The 17166-nt window shown below is 40.8% G+C and overlaps 1 long non-coding RNA gene across 1 annotated transcript in view; it reads right to left on the bottom strand.

Annotated features, from left to right (window-relative positions):
- LOC108641526 overlaps nucleotides 1-15941 on the bottom strand; it is a 53093-nt gene extending 37152 nt beyond the window's left edge. The window contains exons 1-2 of the long non-coding RNA XR_001922046.1: nucleotides 15837-15941; nucleotides 6211-6286 (exon numbers count right to left, since the gene is read on the bottom strand). This is a non-coding gene — a long non-coding RNA (uncharacterized LOC108641526). The remainder of the gene's footprint in view (nucleotides 1-6210; nucleotides 6287-15836) is intronic.
- Nucleotides 15942-17166: the final 1225 nt, after the last annotated feature.

The following is a 17166-nucleotide window of genomic DNA, read 5'->3' as shown; positions in this document are numbered from 1 at the left end:
TTAATTTGCTGCAGAATGGTTTGCTCCAACAGGGGTCTTGAACAAGGAAAATTAGAGGATATGAGGCTTGCTGTCTGCTATTGGTAAAGACAAAACTTATCTAATTGGAAGATAGGTAAAAATTTACTATATCAAAAAAAAAGAGGAAGCATTTGTCAAATGGGAATGATGGATACTTTTTCCAGGAAATGGGATCAGCAGCTGTTACAGAGAAATAGGGATGGAGGGGAGAGAAGGCAGCATTAAAAGCAAGGACTGACACCAAGAAAACGCAGTGACACTGGGAAGAACAGTCTTCTGAAGCAGTTGGCTCTCAGAAGGCTAAGGATGATTTTGAGGGTCACAAGGGTGTGTTTGCATGGTCAGCCAGCCTGGGCAGCAGAGTTACACTGGTGAATGACTGAGAGCCTGGGAAGGACTCGGGATATGCAGCAACAAATGCATGAACACCCCGATCAAAGAGGGGGAAAGCTCAGCAGAGGGAGGTGCAGGTGACACATGGGCCTGGCACACACTGCTCCTGAAAAGTCCACCATCCTACACCCTAATGACTGGGAAAGGCAGGGTTGGGAAGAGTTGCACAGCTCTGAGTCCAAAAAGGAAATCAGCATGTCAGCACTACATCAGGAGATGTGGAATGTGGGATGGAGTAAGTCTGAGATGTCAGAGATGCATTTGAACGTACTCATTTTTTATTTACACAGAAGAGATTTATGAAAGCAGTTAGTAAAGAGTCATGTTAGCAACAGTATACAACTTAAGGGGAAAGATGTATACATTAAAATATTGCAGAAGGTGCTAAAATAGATAAAGTAAAGAGAAATTCAGAATTAAAGATGCCACACGTTTACAAACTTCCTCAACTTTCTCTCTCCTCTCCTGCAGGAAAAGAGCCATACAGACCTAAACAGTAAAATATTCCAGGAGACAGCAAAGAAAGCAGGTGCTCTCCTGCAGCCTCAGTCAAACCCTCAGCACTCAGGCAGATCCCTCAGCATAGCTCAGCAATAGCTCAGTGGATCTGGTATTGCAATGCTCTACCTGGGCAGGAAATCTGGGATTCATATTCCTCCAAGACTGTTTTGGAGACTACTGCATGAAATGGTTTTGAATGCACTCTCCAAGCTTCTATGTGAGACCATAATGTTTTTAGATAAGTAATTATTCTGTAATATTTCCATAGCCCATCCCATCTGGGTTGGCAGCAGGGCCACCCCTGAGCTGGGCAGGTCCCACCCAGCTGCAGGGAGCCCTGGAGCCCTGCAGGGAACTGCAGCAGTGGCAGCTGGGGGCTCTCCCCTTCTTCCTGTCCCCACAAACCCACAGTCTGACACGGATCCGTATTTCTGGGGCAAAGAACTCAGTTACAAGCTTTTTTCTTGTGCTAACTTTTCATCAAGCAAACCTCCTGCAATTCATCTGCACAGGATCCCAGTCTCTCTCAAAAAAAAAAAATATATAAAAAAATAAAGAGGTAGTTCACCAGAGTGGAAAGACAGAGAAAAGAAATGTCTTTGGCAGGATGGTTGAGCCTGTAGCATTTTGAAACTTCAGATAAAGATGCAGAATCAGGTTTTGCCTTCACAAACTGCTAGAAATCCACAGTGCTACACAATGGAAGTAAAGAACTGATGCTCTGGGCCTAGATGGGCTCCTCTCACTGGGACTTGGCATAAGCATGGAGTTAGGCCAGAGGAGATTAATTCCACTTGTGATATCTTCATCCAGCTCTGAGTGTTGAATTGCTGAGCAGTGTTTATGAGCTGCAGAAGCAGCTGTGAGGACACATCACCAGGCAGGTTCTGTTTGGTTGTTTTTCTCCCTTGCATAACATGATTCCAAGTAAAGCAGAATATTCAAGGGGAAAAAAAAAGATAATTCCCCTGGCCCTCTTCTACCCAGTCCAAATTATGACTTATCAAAATTAATGAACACAAAATGTCTTTAAAGCCACAGTTAAGGCTTTGATACATGAGCTTTCTAGCACATGCCCTACAAGAAGTCTGAATTAACAAATAAAAACAAACTTAAACTTCTCTTCATGGTCAAAGACAACTCGACCTCTATGCCATAGTATAAAAAAAAAAAATCAAACAAATAAAACCAAATAAAACCTACCTCATATAATTTTTTTATACACAATTTTATGTGGAAACACAGGGTCTACTGTGACTTGCTTTTAAAAACACCATCAGATTATTTACCAAAGCCAGATGATGCACTATAATTCATGTCTAAAAACACCTTCTCCAGGAAAGACAGACACAAGCCTTTTGAGGATTCTCTGCTCCCATCTATCATGACTAGAAACGTGTGAATCACAACAATAAATTCCACCATCCCAGAAAATGACATTACCCTGTACTACTCTCACAATTTAATACTTTTCTGATTACCAGGATTCTTCTTTCAGCAGCTGTTCCTAAATCCCTTTATTTTCAATGCAATATAGTCCCATATATAACTCTCCTTTTTCCACATCCCCGTGCAATTTAGAGCAGCTGACTAGAAACCAATTTAGTAATTAAAAATTTCCATGCCTACACCTTCTGAGATCTACAGCACGTGCTAGTGCAGGAAATGAGGAAACAGGGAAAATACAAGATGGGTTGTCACCAGCAACCCATGTCTTGTATCATCTGAAGGTGCAGGTACATTATTCTTTTCAAGTATGTACACTCCTGAAAGGTTCCATGTAGAGAGTGAGAAAACTTGTGTCCATTTGGACACTGGATTAAGTTTTCAGACCACTAAAATTTGTGTCCATTTGGACACTGCACGAAGTTTTCAGAGCACTCTTTGGGTTTAAGGCTTTACCTCCCTAAACATTATGAGCCAAGTGGCACCTGGATGGCAGGTGGCTCTCTGAATGATCAGAGTCCAGGACACAGTGAGTGTAAGATGTCCAGGACCACACATCCCAACACAAACACGAGCACTGGGCAGGAGCTGCTCTCACCACTGTGGGGTGGAAGCATTTCTGTTGGTGTTACCCTCTGATGGGGCCTCATTTAGCAAGCAGGATAATGGGCAGTATCAGCTAATTAACACTTCTGTGAAGCATTTAGGAACTGCAGGAAAATCTCACCACACACACTTTTTAAAAAGGACTCTGGTATTTTAAGTTTAGAAAGTCCACAGCTCAAAAAACTTACTCTCTAAATGCAAGAAAAGATGCAAGAGAATAAGACTGTAAATCACAAGGGAACAGGGATGTTCAAATATGCAGAAATCTGTTCTGCATGCAATGATTGCAAGTTCAGTCCTTCTTCTAGAGAACAATATGCTAAACTACACAAACATAATACTTTGCCTTTTACATTTCTGTAGATTTTAAAGCACTTTGATAGTCTTGCTATATTGGTTTTACATAATTTCCAAGTAGTATTCTTTTTCTGGCTTTGTTTTCCTTTCTTCTTTATTTTTGTACTAATGTCTCTGAGAATCCATTTGGTGAATTTGTAGTGCTAAAAACACTGAGGTTGCTTTTAGAATAAAGTCAAACTCCAAACAAATAATGCAGAATGAAGCATTGGCAGCTTTTTTAGCAGAAGTTAAAAAAGCTTTAAAAAAATTAAAAATCAAAGAACAACCAACCAATTCCTCTTAAACAGCAAAAGTGGAACTTCAGGAGATAGATGGGTACAAATACTTAACACACTCATTTTTTCCCCCATCTTCTGTCTCCATCACATTTTTTCTCCCATTTGAATCTGTGTTTGACTGCCAAGCAAAGCCCAGGTAGTAAAGCACTTTGTTATTAACTGACCTTCTAGAAAGACTTATACAATCTGTTTTCAGTTTTTACATAAATTATGTTTCTATGTATAGTAAATAGCAGGGACTAGAATAAACAACTAGATAAATATTTATTAGTCTTGATTATTATATTATAAGCACTCTCACCAAGTCCTACTGGAACCATCTCCCCCCACTCACAGTGTGGCCAGTTAACAAACAATGCCCAGTATTGGGGATCCCAGGGCTCACTCTTTAGCCTTTAAAACCACCTATTCAATATAATATTCTCAAAGCACTGCACTCAGTTGATTAAAGTCATGTTTGCTGTGATGTAAACATCACAGCATCACCAAAGTGTCAACATCGTCAAACATTAATTTTGGAATTATTTTAACACAGTCTGACTACACTAACAGTTCATCAGGGTATTTGAACTAAAACATCCTTGTTAATTTGTGCATATACACTACAAATCAACAAAATAATACACTGAAGGATCTGTTTCCCTTTTCTACCACAGGCAGAAACCACATATGATTTGTCCTATGAAGGTGAACCATTACACAACTACATCCACATTCCAACGTTTATTTTTTGAAAAACTAAAACATCTCAGTCTGTTACAGAATCTAACAAAACAGTTTCACAAAGCTTCTCAAGACCATAATGAATCACAAGCACCAGATTTCTCCAAGCTTTCCTGAGAAGAGCGTGGAGACAACCAGGGCCAGACTGACACCTCTGACATCAGAGGATGGAATGACAGGGATGACAAGGTGGAGCAACCCTCAGAATGAGCTGGTAGCAAGCACAGCCCCATCAGCCATCATAAATCTTCCACTCAACTCCAGTATCTCTGTGGCCATTAAAATAAAACCACAGGGGGACAATCCCAGCTCTGGCATTGCTGGGAGGGGGCCCCACAAGGAGCTGGTACCCCTTCCTCAGGTCATCCCTGCAGCCTAACTAGGACTCTGCAGCCTAACTGGGACTCTGCAGCCTTGCCTCAGGAGCACAGATCCCAGCACAGTTTGGGTTGGGAGGGACACCCAAAGGTCACCCTGTGCAATCCCCCTGCTCTGAGCAGGGATATCTTCAACCAGATCTGTTCCCCCTCAGAGCCCCATCCAACCCCACCTGAAATGTCTGCAGGGGTGGGGTGTCCCTGCCTCTGTGGGAAACCCCTTCTACTGTTTAACACCCTCATTCTGAACCTCCAACCTTCTGTCTGATCCAAAGCAACGCTCTTTTAGTTTCAACATCCCCCCTGTCCTGTCCCAGCAGGCCCTGCTGTCCTTCTCCCTGGCCCCCTTCCCACAGTGAAAGGCCACAGGAAGGTCTCCCTGGAGCCTTCTCTTCTCCTGGCAGAACAACCCCAACTCTCTCAGCCTTTTCCTCGTAGCAGAGGTGCTGCATCCCTTTAATTTTCTTTTTGGCCTCCTCAGGACCCATCCAACAGGTCCATATCCCTCCTGTCCTGAGGAACCCAGACTCCACAGTGCCTTTTGATGTGGACCAGGAGACAGAGGCAGGGTGAAGGACTCTGTTCACATATTTTTCCTGTCCCCAGTAAGTTGCCGATTTTTTTCCTATTTTCCCAATATCTGATGTAGCTATATAGATCCTTAGCTTCTTTAAATGTTGTGTGAATAGGCTGCTGTTAAAAGAAATAGGAAAAAAAAAAAAACAACACAATTAGGACGTCTGCTCTGGGAAAGACTGAAATATGAGCTCATCTTTCCACAGGCACCAGAGATTCCGTGGGACAGAAGGGACATTATCCATGTCCTAATTTCAGGGAAATCTTCAGTTTGAGTTGTGCCTTATAAACCTGCACAGAATGCCATCACTAGACACAGAGCTAAGGCACACCAGGTTTCATTAGTTCCACTGCTTGCAAACCACGTGTTTATTTTAATAAAACATGAATACCTGCAAACAGGAGCCTGCCTGCCAGGTGGGCTTTTTCTGTTTGTTTGGTTTACTTGAAGAGCTTTAGACAAAGCCATAATATTAAGCAGTAATTTCGCCTGTGTTTTGAATCACACTATCAGCAGTGAGATCACAGATGAGAGAGGCAGCTGAACTGACTGTGATGCAGGATGAGCTGAGCCTGCCATCCCTGCCCGAGCCTGGCTCAGGCTGCTCCCACCCTAATGGAATTCTTCAGGTTATTCCAGATTCCCGCATTCAACACTGCAAAAGTGAGTTTCCTGGTTAATGCTATAAAGCAACACTGAATAAATACAAATAGTTTAATCTTCCTCTGCAGTCATATCCTCCCACACTGGTAAGTGTAATTAGAAAAATGCTACATTGCATGTCTTGAATAGTGAATGTAGCTGATTGTTAATCATTATATTTACATAGTTTATATGAAAAATATTTAAATTCATGAAAGCTCCAACTTTTCTTTGCCATAACATTAATACCTGAACAGCACCTGAATGTATAATAGCATATTTGTACCTTATGGAGTCTTCTGCAATGTCCTTGTAGGAAAACTGTTGGACAATGAACTTCTGGGTGCAGAGAGCATTTGGAACTAAAAAAAAAAAAAAAGGAGTATTTCTTGGATAAAAGTGACATATGCTTGGAGGGAGAGAGGGGAAAGATACATGTTCCAAGCTGACATGAAAATGTGTTCACATAAATATACGGTAAACCGTAGTATATTGAAAGAAAATTTGAGGAATTGCCTTTTATAAAATCCTTTTTTTGGCAAAATTGATTATGAATAACCTTTCATCTATTTTTAGCATCCACAAAATAATGATTTTCACAAAAACACAATGATAAAAAGGTTTATATGAAGCATGGAATTTCATTTTGCCAGCGATAACTGTCTCGTATTTGTTTTACAGAGAACAGACAAAACAAAAATGTATCACATATTTTGAGAAAATAAAAAATTAAGAACGGTCTATTAAGAAATAACTCTTTAGAAATTTGACTAGGAAGTAATGTATGCTCACTAGCAATACCTCTGATAAGATTTTTGAAATTATAAAATAAATGCATAAGGTACTAATAGAACATTTTTCAAACCTGAAGTTGGAGAAAGAGCATCTAGTATTCCATAAAACTAGTTTTATAAACCAGACCACTATTTACAAAAAAACCTCAGTTTATTTTCCAGGTGCCCAGTCCAGGCTACCATGGACTCAATTTTCAGCAAGCCACTGTTCCCACCTTTAAGGAACTGGTTTCCAACACCCATTTGAGTTGTTCATTCAAATTTGAACATGTTCTAAACATTCCTATATACACACTTAACTGTTCAAATAGGTGCACAAATGAGAGCAACACTGCCCAGCTCTAATACAACTTTACTAGACAGTCTGAAGAAATGCTTCATTCAGGTACTCTGCAACTTCATGGAAAAAATCTGGAAATAACCTCAATGCCTCCCTGTAGGCATAACTATTTACAGTTCTCCCTAGCTCTTTTTCTGTGTTTATCCCATATTCCAAAAAGGATTATTCATATGTCTATGATGTACTTTATATACATTTACTTGCTAAACACATCAAATGTGGTGTTTCATGGCAGAGATACACGGGAAGATTTATTTCCTGATAAGAAGCAGAACAGTGGGCATGTTTGGGGAGTGATTAGATTATTAACGAAGTACTTAAAACTGACCCCCTGAATGGTTTAAAAGCTAATTTTAAAGTTTTCAACAGTTTCAGTACTTACACAGTGAGATCACTGGAACTAAAGCAGCAGATCAGAAATAATTCCAACGTACAGACATGTGCCATAACAGTTCCTAGAAAAAGCACATGACAATCCACTGTCTCATGCAAAATCAATTACTTTTTAGTTCAAGATCCTCAGCCACTGAAACAGGATATTATTTTGTGTCCTGAATAATACCTTGTTCCAGTTTCTAAGGAAACCAGCACCAAAAACTAAGTTTACAGTGCTGCATCCTCCACAAATTGCCTACAACATCAGTCCCTCGGGTATTATTACCAAGTGCTATTTGCATTTAAATTCCTATAACCCTTAAGCAGCTGGATTGTTTATTTCCATGCACAGTTATGATCTGCTGGGTCCCCAGGGGTCAATCCTCACCTCTCCATAGGGCTTCCCAACCCATCAGCATCTCAGGACTCAAAAAGCTCGATTTCAAACCAGGAACACCATTTGTGAACTCTTATTTAAGAAGTTTCCTTCTGTCCCCCTCGGTGTGATGTCTGTGTGAGACATTCATTGCTGGTGTCACCCCCCTGGTGTCACCCACGGGAAGGACCCTGCAGGTCCTGCTGCTCTGTGCTGCCAGCACTGCAGTGTGGAGGACAGTCCTGCTCCCAAAGGAGGGGAACAGCCCGGGAACTGCAGGACCTGGGCCTGGGCAAGGCAAGGCAAACTCACATTCTTCTTGACAGACAACTGCTTCCTTTGTCAGAAAAGCCCAACAAATACTCTGATGAGCTACTGATGCTTTTAGAGTTGAAAACTCTCCTGACAAACTACTCTGCTGACCAGAGATGAAAGGCCCTGACATCAAGTTTCTGTCTTCAGAATATACAGAATTGTTATAAAATCTGTTCACAGAGGATGCCACGTAAAAGATTCAGGGGTGTATTTGCCCAACATCAATTTGTTTTTTAGTAGAAAACCCCCTTCCTTTCTACTGTGTTTTAAAGATTTTTAATTTTAATTTTGTAGCTATTTTTTCACCAAAAAAATCTTCCATGAACTTCTACAAGCTCTATATTTATTCTGTATTTAGTGATATCACTTAGTGAACAGGATAAAAAGAGGCTTTTCTAAACAAATCACTTTAAGGATTAAGCAATCACACTTAGCCTGAGAAACAGAGATTGTGAATATAAGAAGCATTACATTTACAGTCATTTATACTTGTTCTTGGAAATTTTGCTGAGTTTCCTGAAATCATTTAAAAAAGGAAAAAAAAAGATGGTATTATGGTGGTTTTATGTCAAATGAACAATTAATAATAATAAAAAATAATATGTTGAAACCACTAAAAACATTAAAAGAATATTGAAAAAATTAAAGTAATGCTTCAAGATGATAAATGCACGTTCCCCATTGCTTGGATGCAATACATCTTTAGTTAATTACATAATGCCTACTGTGATGCATTTCTTTGATGTTAAATCTTCTTCTTATTGTAAATAATTAGTGTAGGATTACGTGCAAGATGGATTACTATTTGCTGACTGTTGAGTTCACTGGGCAGTGCTGCTGATTTTGTGCACTTCTGAACTGGTCTGACAACAGAGTAATGTCCCTGCTACAGTCTCATCCTGAGTAGCCCTGAGCACCTCTCCAGACACAAGGAGCCCTTAAATCAGCCAGGGAATTGAACAGGACTCGTGGCTTTGCATCTCATCAGACCAGCTTTCAATGAGAAGTGAAAGGCCACACATTGCACTAAATCATTCCCCGACTCTGCTGAGTGTCTCTCACCTCCCAGTCAAAGGTTGGGCACTGAGGGCGATGTTTGGCTGCTCTGCACTCGGAAAGCAGAGCAAATGCTGGTTCCTTTGCCTACCAGGAGAGAAGCAAAGGCAGAAGTAAAGCCCCCCCTTGAGAGCATCACCCCCTGGGCACAGACTGGCAAGCCCTGAGCCCCAGCACACAGCCAGGCTCCTCTGCAGCCAGCCCAGGCAGCACAACCAGAGCTTCACACCACCAGAGAGAAGGCTGCTTGAAAGGAAAGGGACTACAAGGAGAGCATAACAGAAGAAAAAAGAAAGGGAAGGTCATGGATAGAGATGGGAACAAGACTACTCAGGATTTAAAAAATAAGGCTGTCTTAAACAGATGTGAAATGAAACCCCTGAGTAATCAGCCTTATTTCTGTGTCACAGCTGAGCCATCTATAGGAAATATTGTATCAGTGGTACTTAAACAAAAAAAAATGAAGGAAAGTTTAATGCAAAAAAGAAGAACATGAAATCTACACTGCAGAATGAAGAGGGGTGGGTTTTTTAATTCCTCCTTCCTTTTTTATTTCTGCCCCTTTTCTTTTTATTTTTATGCAAAACACTCTTAGGCTCCACGTTCCTGCAAAGTCTCCTTGTGGGACTCCTCACCAATGCCTGGCTATTCTATATACTCATGTCAGAGCAAAATTCAAGCTCAGAAACAGAAACCAAAATTGTTAAAAAGGTTTTTAAGATACTCCCTAAGAATGAGATAATCATTCATGAGAATTGATGCAATCCTTAGAAGGAATAAGCTCTTGCCAAAGACTGAATTGAATCAGAGGGACAGTGCTGAAGCTGCATCCTGTTAGGAATATTCGAGCGGAAAATGTTTCATGCATATTTTGCATCCATTCTTCCAGTGCCTAATTGGGCTGGAGGAGTGAGATAACTCACAGCCCATTGTTCTGGCAAGGCACAAGTGTAAAGAGAGATGGGAATTGTTAACAAGCCAATATTAGTCCAGTAACATGACTGGATCGCTTTATTTCCATCTCTTGGAAGGATGTCACAAATCCTCACGTAGAAGATTTGTTCCTCCTTTTGCCACAAAGATTAACTCCAACCTGTGGTACCAATACTTGGCTGGAAGGACTCGCCCAGGAGCTCCACTGCTGGGTTATTATCTGGGATCTATTATGTTTTACATTTCTCAAAAAATCTTTAAGCTAGATCTTTGACATTCAGCTGCCTGTAAAGACACGCACCACCCGATGAGAAGCTTTGATGTGCATTTGGAGGATTAAATAATCTAGATGGAAGGCAATGTGTTTCCAGCCAAGAAGAAAACTATGGAGGAAATTTTGCCTCCTGCTGTTCAGCACTGCTGGCAGTCAATACCTTTTAGCCTACCCTCTAAATTTGATTTCATACATATTTACAGACTATTTTTCCTCTTACTACTAATTCTTTAGAGACCAAATTAAGAACAAAGATAGCAGGAACAGGCTTCATCAAATAAAAATGTAAATATGCTGCATCTCATTTTTGGATGAAGAGCGTTTATTTAAATATTTTCTCCAATGGAATATCTTTGCAGTATCATTATTGCTTGCAACTGGGAAAGTAATAGCCTTACAAGCCAGAGTAACCCACTGAGGCTTAAGCAAATTTATGAATTTAAATAATGTCGTTTACTTAAAACAAATCCTAAAATTTTCTGCATTTGTAGACAAGAAAAGAATAGTAATAATAAGACAATTAGATACTAAAGAAGAGATAATCTCCCTTCCTATATTCAGTGTACATTTGTCATACAACTCAATAGTTTTAACTATGAAAGAAACACTGGAGAAGTTACAAACTGACTTTTTTTTTCACATATTTTGAAAGCAACTGGAAAATCTGAAGTTAAAACTGAAAATTGTGGTGCTACAAAGTGAAATTAGTCCATAACGTATTTCCAATTTTCATTTTCTTAAAGGAGGTTTACAACACCTTATTTTTTTTAATTAGCAGCCCACCCTTTCTGTCTGATTGACTTCACAGGTATTTAAGCAAATATGGAAGATACAGGATGCTGCCTTGATGAAGCCAATGAAGTTACAGCAGTGACTATGGAGTAAAAATCTTACCAGAAATGTTTGATCTCTTTTATTTCCCATTTAAATTCAATGAGAAAAAATATTATACCCCGTCTGACTGAATGCTCTGATATTTTTCCCCTCAGTTATTACTTCAACCCACAGCCAAAGTATCCTAAAAGGATTCTGAAAAGGCATCACCAATAACTGTTGCTGTAAGCAACAGAAGGCTTTATGCTTCATCATCAGCCTCATTTTTCAAACGATATAAGGCACATTTCTGTCCATAATGACAGACTGCAGTCAAGTTCAGTACAGAAGTAATGTACAAAGTAGGGAAAGAGTAACTAGACGTATTTTTTACATATTCATCTGGCATGACATTCATCAGAAGTAATTTTGACCTCTAGATTTTCTTAATTTTCAGGTTCTTCCATCCCATCCTACCCAAAACCCTCACAGAAGCTTCCCTGTGGGTTTTGTAGGACCAAAGTAGCTCAGGAGCTTGTGATTCTAGCTTTAAAACACCGTTAACATCCTACAGCATCAGCTGCTTCCCCACATATCCCACCAGGCCCTTGTTCCTGTGCTCACAGAGACACAGTCCCAGCCAGCTTGGCGAGGCTCTGACACCACGGGTGTGCTGGACCAGCTGTCCCCAGGCCAGACTCTGCTCTGCATTAGACACCAGGGCTCTTCTGGCAACCAGGCTGGCCAGAGACAGACACTGTTTGGGAGGAAGGTGGCATCCAGAGTGCCATGAAGATGTGTAGGAGAAATGAAAGGTTAAAGCAAGAACCCACTGGATTTTCTGGGCTGCATCAAACTTTCGCTTCCTCTTCCCCCTGAGCTCCTGAGAGGAGTGTGCAAAGCCAGCTCCCCGAGCAAAGGTGGCAGGATTTACGTGACAATGCGTGTGTTATCCTTGCCTGCAGGTATTTCCTCACTGAAGAATATATTAGGGCCTGCTACCTTGTATCATTTTCTTTTGAGAAACTGAATCACAGTTCCACTACTTCTGAAGTGTCAGATGTTCACAAGCCAATATTAAACTGATATGTGTTTGTTATATAGCATATAGATACCCTTTGTTGACGTCTCATGATATTTCTATATAGGGCAAGACAAAATCTACTTGAAAGAAGAGCAAATATGTTAAATGTTTTCCTCAAGAAAACTCCTGCAGAGAGGAAGGAGAGATTAATCTCTTTGTAAGTGCTGGCAACGTTTCAGACATGTATCTACAAAGAACTGTGACAAGTTTAGCAGTGACATTCTGTAGAATAGTGAGGAGACCAAACCCGAAGCTAAAGAGCCAAACCTGCCCATCGAGTCTCTGTCTCCATCACCCAGCGAGGTGTGTGAGGTTCCAACACAGCCCCCGGGCAGGTGGGAGCTCCCTGTCCATGGGCCTGTTCCTCTGAGCCTGCAGGAGGAGTCCCAGATATTCTCAGTTCAGGTTTGACCCCTATGGCTTTACTAAAGTTCTCATTTGTTAGCATCTGATTCACAATATAGAAGTTGTTTGTTAGTTTTGACCAGGCACAGAGACTATACACAAAATATTTCAATTTATTTAGTTGAATAAGCAGAATCCTGAAAAACAGATCTTTTATTTGTCTTCATAAATTCAGGATTTGCTTTCCACAAGAGTTTGGAGATACATCTTTTAAATTCACAAACCCTGCATGTCAGGCTGTGGGAGCTGTTTGTCCCCATGGGCTGCAGGGGACATACATGGGCCCTGGGAACCTGTCCCTGCCTTGGCTTCCCTGGCAGCTCCCACACCACCAGCTCGGCATGTCCTGCTCTGCCACGCTCCAGGGGCACAAAAATATCAACAGTTCACTCATCTTCAGGAAAAATTCAAATTTTTCTGATGTCCTGGAGACTAGGAGCACACATCCAGAAGGTCTGTGGTGTGATAATAATAATATGCTAAATCTAGGAAAGGAAAAAACTATTATGCTCTAATAAGGAAAAAAAAAATAAATTAACAGAAAGATTTAAGGTTGAGATTTAAAAGAAAGTATTTCTTGTGAAATGTTTTTCTTTAAAGGCCTGGTTGTGATTTCAGTGGATAAAATATTGTCATGCCAGTAAGTGTTTTCTTAGAATGATATAATTTTTGAGAATTAAAAAAAAAAAAAAAAAAGAACTTTTTCTCATCTGCAAGATTATATTCAAGAGAGATGTTTTGCAAATTCTCCTGCAAGGACAGTATACATCAGAATTATACAAATGAATGTTTTCACAATCTCAGAGGCTTCACCACTGTAATTAAAAGGTGAATTTTTCACTTTTATTTTGTTATTCTTGTCTCCTGGGTCTGATTTATAACTTTTGTTATACAATTATATTCATTTATTTCTTTGTACCATGTTGTATGTTATTTCAAAAGTAACATCTAGGGTGTCCTTGCTTTAAAATGTAGATTTAGCCTCTCTGGATGAAACTTGGTAGAACATCTGTGTTTGAAAGTATGAAAAATTACACATTTTCTGAGTGAACCAGGCTGAGTGCTCACATTATACTGTCTCTAAGAGAAAATTAAAGTGCTGCTGATAGCTGAGGGACTGGATGGCTCAAGGGAATCGGAGTGTGACACAGCCTTTCATCTGATGAAAACCAGCATGAATTTAGCCCATGCTGATAATGACCAAAAGTCATTATCATTTGTTCAGTAATTTATTTAAAATGAGTTAGGGGTCTGGCTCACGTCTTGGTGGTAAAGAGGTCAAATTAGAACTGAGCAAATAATGAAGAAACGGGTCTGGAAAAATTATTTCATATCTTTAAATTAGTAGGCTTAAACTTCTTTCTGTTTGTCACCATCTTAATATTTTAACAAACAGGTCTAGGAGGACGGATGTTTGTGAATTTAAAAGATGTATCTGCAAACTCTCGTGGAGCAAATCCTGAATTTATGAAGACAAGTATTTGCACTGGAAATAAAAGATCTATTTTTCAAGATTCTGCTTATTCAACTAAATAAATTGAAATATTTTGTGTATTGTCTCTGTGCCTGGTCAAAACTAACAAACAACTTCTATATTGCGAATCAGATGCTAGCAAATGAAGTGCTTTCAAGAAAGCTACAGAATCACAGTCATTTACAGAAAAAAATAGCAAACAAAACCATCCCACAAGTTATATGGAGTTAAGCAAAAGTAACCAAACAAAAACTGCAGAGCCACAAAACTCTCAGCAGAAGTATGAGGGAGGAGAACATTTAACTCATGCCTTTACAATTTCCAAGCATCTCCATCACACACAGGTGTCTCTCTGACTGACCAGGACAGGGGGCTGAGCACTGCACTGCCTGGAGACCATTTATTCTCATGGTGAGAGACTTTGTGGCAGCAAGATTTGAATGGATATTAGGATCTGGTAAGTAGGGGTGTGGGTGAGGGATTCACAGAATCACTGAGGTCCACAGAGGCACCTGAACATCACCTTGTCCAGCCCTGCTGCTCAGAACTGGTTGCTCAGGGCTATGTCCACTCCAGTTCTTCATACGCTCAAGGATGGAGTCTCCCATTACCCCTCTGGGCAACCTGCTCCAGAGTTTGATCACCCTCACAGCCAGGAAGGTTCTCCTTGCCCTTGTAAGGTTGTGCCCATTGCTCCTTGTGTTTTCACCAGGCACTGCTGAGCAGAGCTGGGCTTCCTTGTCTTCACTGACCCCCATCAGATATTTGTACACATCCATGAGGCCCCCCAGGCCTTCTCTCTCCAGGCTGAGCAACCCCAGCTCTGTCAGGCTCTCCCCATATGGCACACGTGCCAGACTGTAAATCACCTTCCCAGCCCCGTGCTGAGCTCTCCCCAGTGCGTCCACAGCTCCCCTGTACTGAGAGGCAGAGCTGGACACGGCTCTCCAGATATCCCACCGACACTGAGCAGAGGGCAAGGATCACCTGCCCTGCCATCCTGGAAGGTGCTGCCTGATGCAGCCCAGGAGCTTGTCAGCCTTTGCCACAAGAGCATGGTGATGGCTAATGGTCAGCTTGGGGTCCACCAGGACCCCCAGTTTCATATTGGCTGCAACACCATTTTGGATTCTCTTCAACAGATCTTCCAATTTCCAAAAGAATGTGATCAAACCATGGTGAAGCCACAGAAAATGGAGAGTCAGCCTCTGAAAGCTGGAGGACTCTTGCTGCAAGCAGGAGACAAGGAGAACTTTGTGGTATAACTATAAGACTGAGCTGATGGCCTTCCACGTGTAAACACATGAAACAGACTCCAATTCCACTCCTTTTTTGATACCAAAGGTATCCTGACCTATGGACTGCCTCTAAAGCACACAAGAGAAAGCTGCAAAGACAATAAACAGCAGTGCTTTGTTTTCCCTCTTGGCTGGGGTTCCTGCTTCCCTGGGAACAGCAGGACTCTGGGAAACACTGACTACACAAAACTATGGCAAAATTGTAGGCAAAGGGGAGCACTTTTAGCAATTATATTTCTGTGTGACCAGCAACATGGCACAAGTCACCAGGAGGGTCTCCTCATTGAGAAACACCATATTTAACTGGAATAAATAGTATTACCTCTGATTTACATCAGCAAGTCTGAGAGGAGAAAAACATCTGGAAGAGCTCACCTTGAGAGGAGCCATAAGCTTATTTCTATTGTTGATAAACAGAATGTCAGCAACAACAATCTGCAGCTTCCACTGTTCACTGTGTTCATCTCCATGCCACAGGGAAAAATGGTGCTTAAGGCAGAACAATCACACCTCAACTGGCCTTAAGCTAAAATGACACCATAAATAAACAGTGTGAGAAATAGTAATAATGACAGCAATGAAAATAGATATAAAAACCAAAAACCAAAGTAGAACTGGTGCAAAGTAATATATCTTCAAACTTATAAAACTAGTTAGGACATTTAAAGATCCACTTAGAATAATAAAGAGAAAAATGGCAAATGAAAATCTATTATAAGGCTTGAAATTGTCCTTTTGACCTTTATTTAAATTAGCAAAAGTTGCATGTTCAAACCCGATGGCAAAATATAGTCCTTTTCTAGCAAAACATGGAAGTTTGGTATTAATACAGAGCATGTAATATTAAAAGAGTCATCTATTATAAAATCTAAGTCATGACTATACTGCCAAGTATTGAGCTTAGCAAAGAAGTACTAATTCTGGCTAAATTGGTCCAAACCCCAATAAAACTATTCAATGAAAATTTGGATGAACTGTTCATTTGCAGACTAGTAGCTACAATAAAGGAGACAATGTCTTTACTTGTTGAAAGTAATATCCACGTAAGTTCTGAACACAAGCATCCTCTAACAATAAACCAAATGAGCTCTTAATATAAAATATGTCTTCCTTCTCTGAAAATCTGTATAGCAAATACAGCCCCAGGGAACTTTTAACAAAATGTTATAAAACTGAAAACTGACATTAATAGGAAGTCCTGATATATCCTTAGTGACAATGAGTTAATTCTCCTGCCACTGCACAAGGAAACACCAATTGGCTCCAGTTTGCTTCGACTGGATTTGCTCCCATCAGTGACAGAGGAACGAGGCCAGTCCTGCTGAGACATCCCCATGACAGGTGGATTTAGCAGAGGGGATTGGCTACAGTTGAAGTATGGGACCCCTCAACATCACTCAGACTTTGGCTGGAACCCAGGGGATGGAGAGGGCACAGTGCTCGTGGTCAGGGAGCTCCTTGGAACCAAGGAGCCCATCAGTGGGGTAACACATGGGCCTCTGCCTTCCCACTGCACATCCAACCCCCACCTCCCTCTGGGCACGTCCAGCCTGGCCCTTGGTTCTAAAAAGACTCTAATGTCTGCCCAGTCCTTAATTATTGTTGTGCCTTTCACACATCTCTCTTTTCTGTCTGCCCAAATGCACTTCATTTTCTCACAGCTTTGCCTCTTCCTTCCTTCCTTCCCCAATCCCCTGAGATGTCC

Source organism: Manacus vitellinus, unplaced genomic scaffold, assembly GCF_001715985.3.
Source record: "Manacus vitellinus isolate BGI_N305 unplaced genomic scaffold, ASM171598v3 scaffold_67_pilon, whole genome shotgun sequence".
Taxonomy (NCBI): Eukaryota; Metazoa; Chordata; class Aves; order Passeriformes; family Pipridae; genus Manacus; species Manacus vitellinus.
This window is presented reverse-complemented; position numbering and strand designations above follow the sequence as displayed.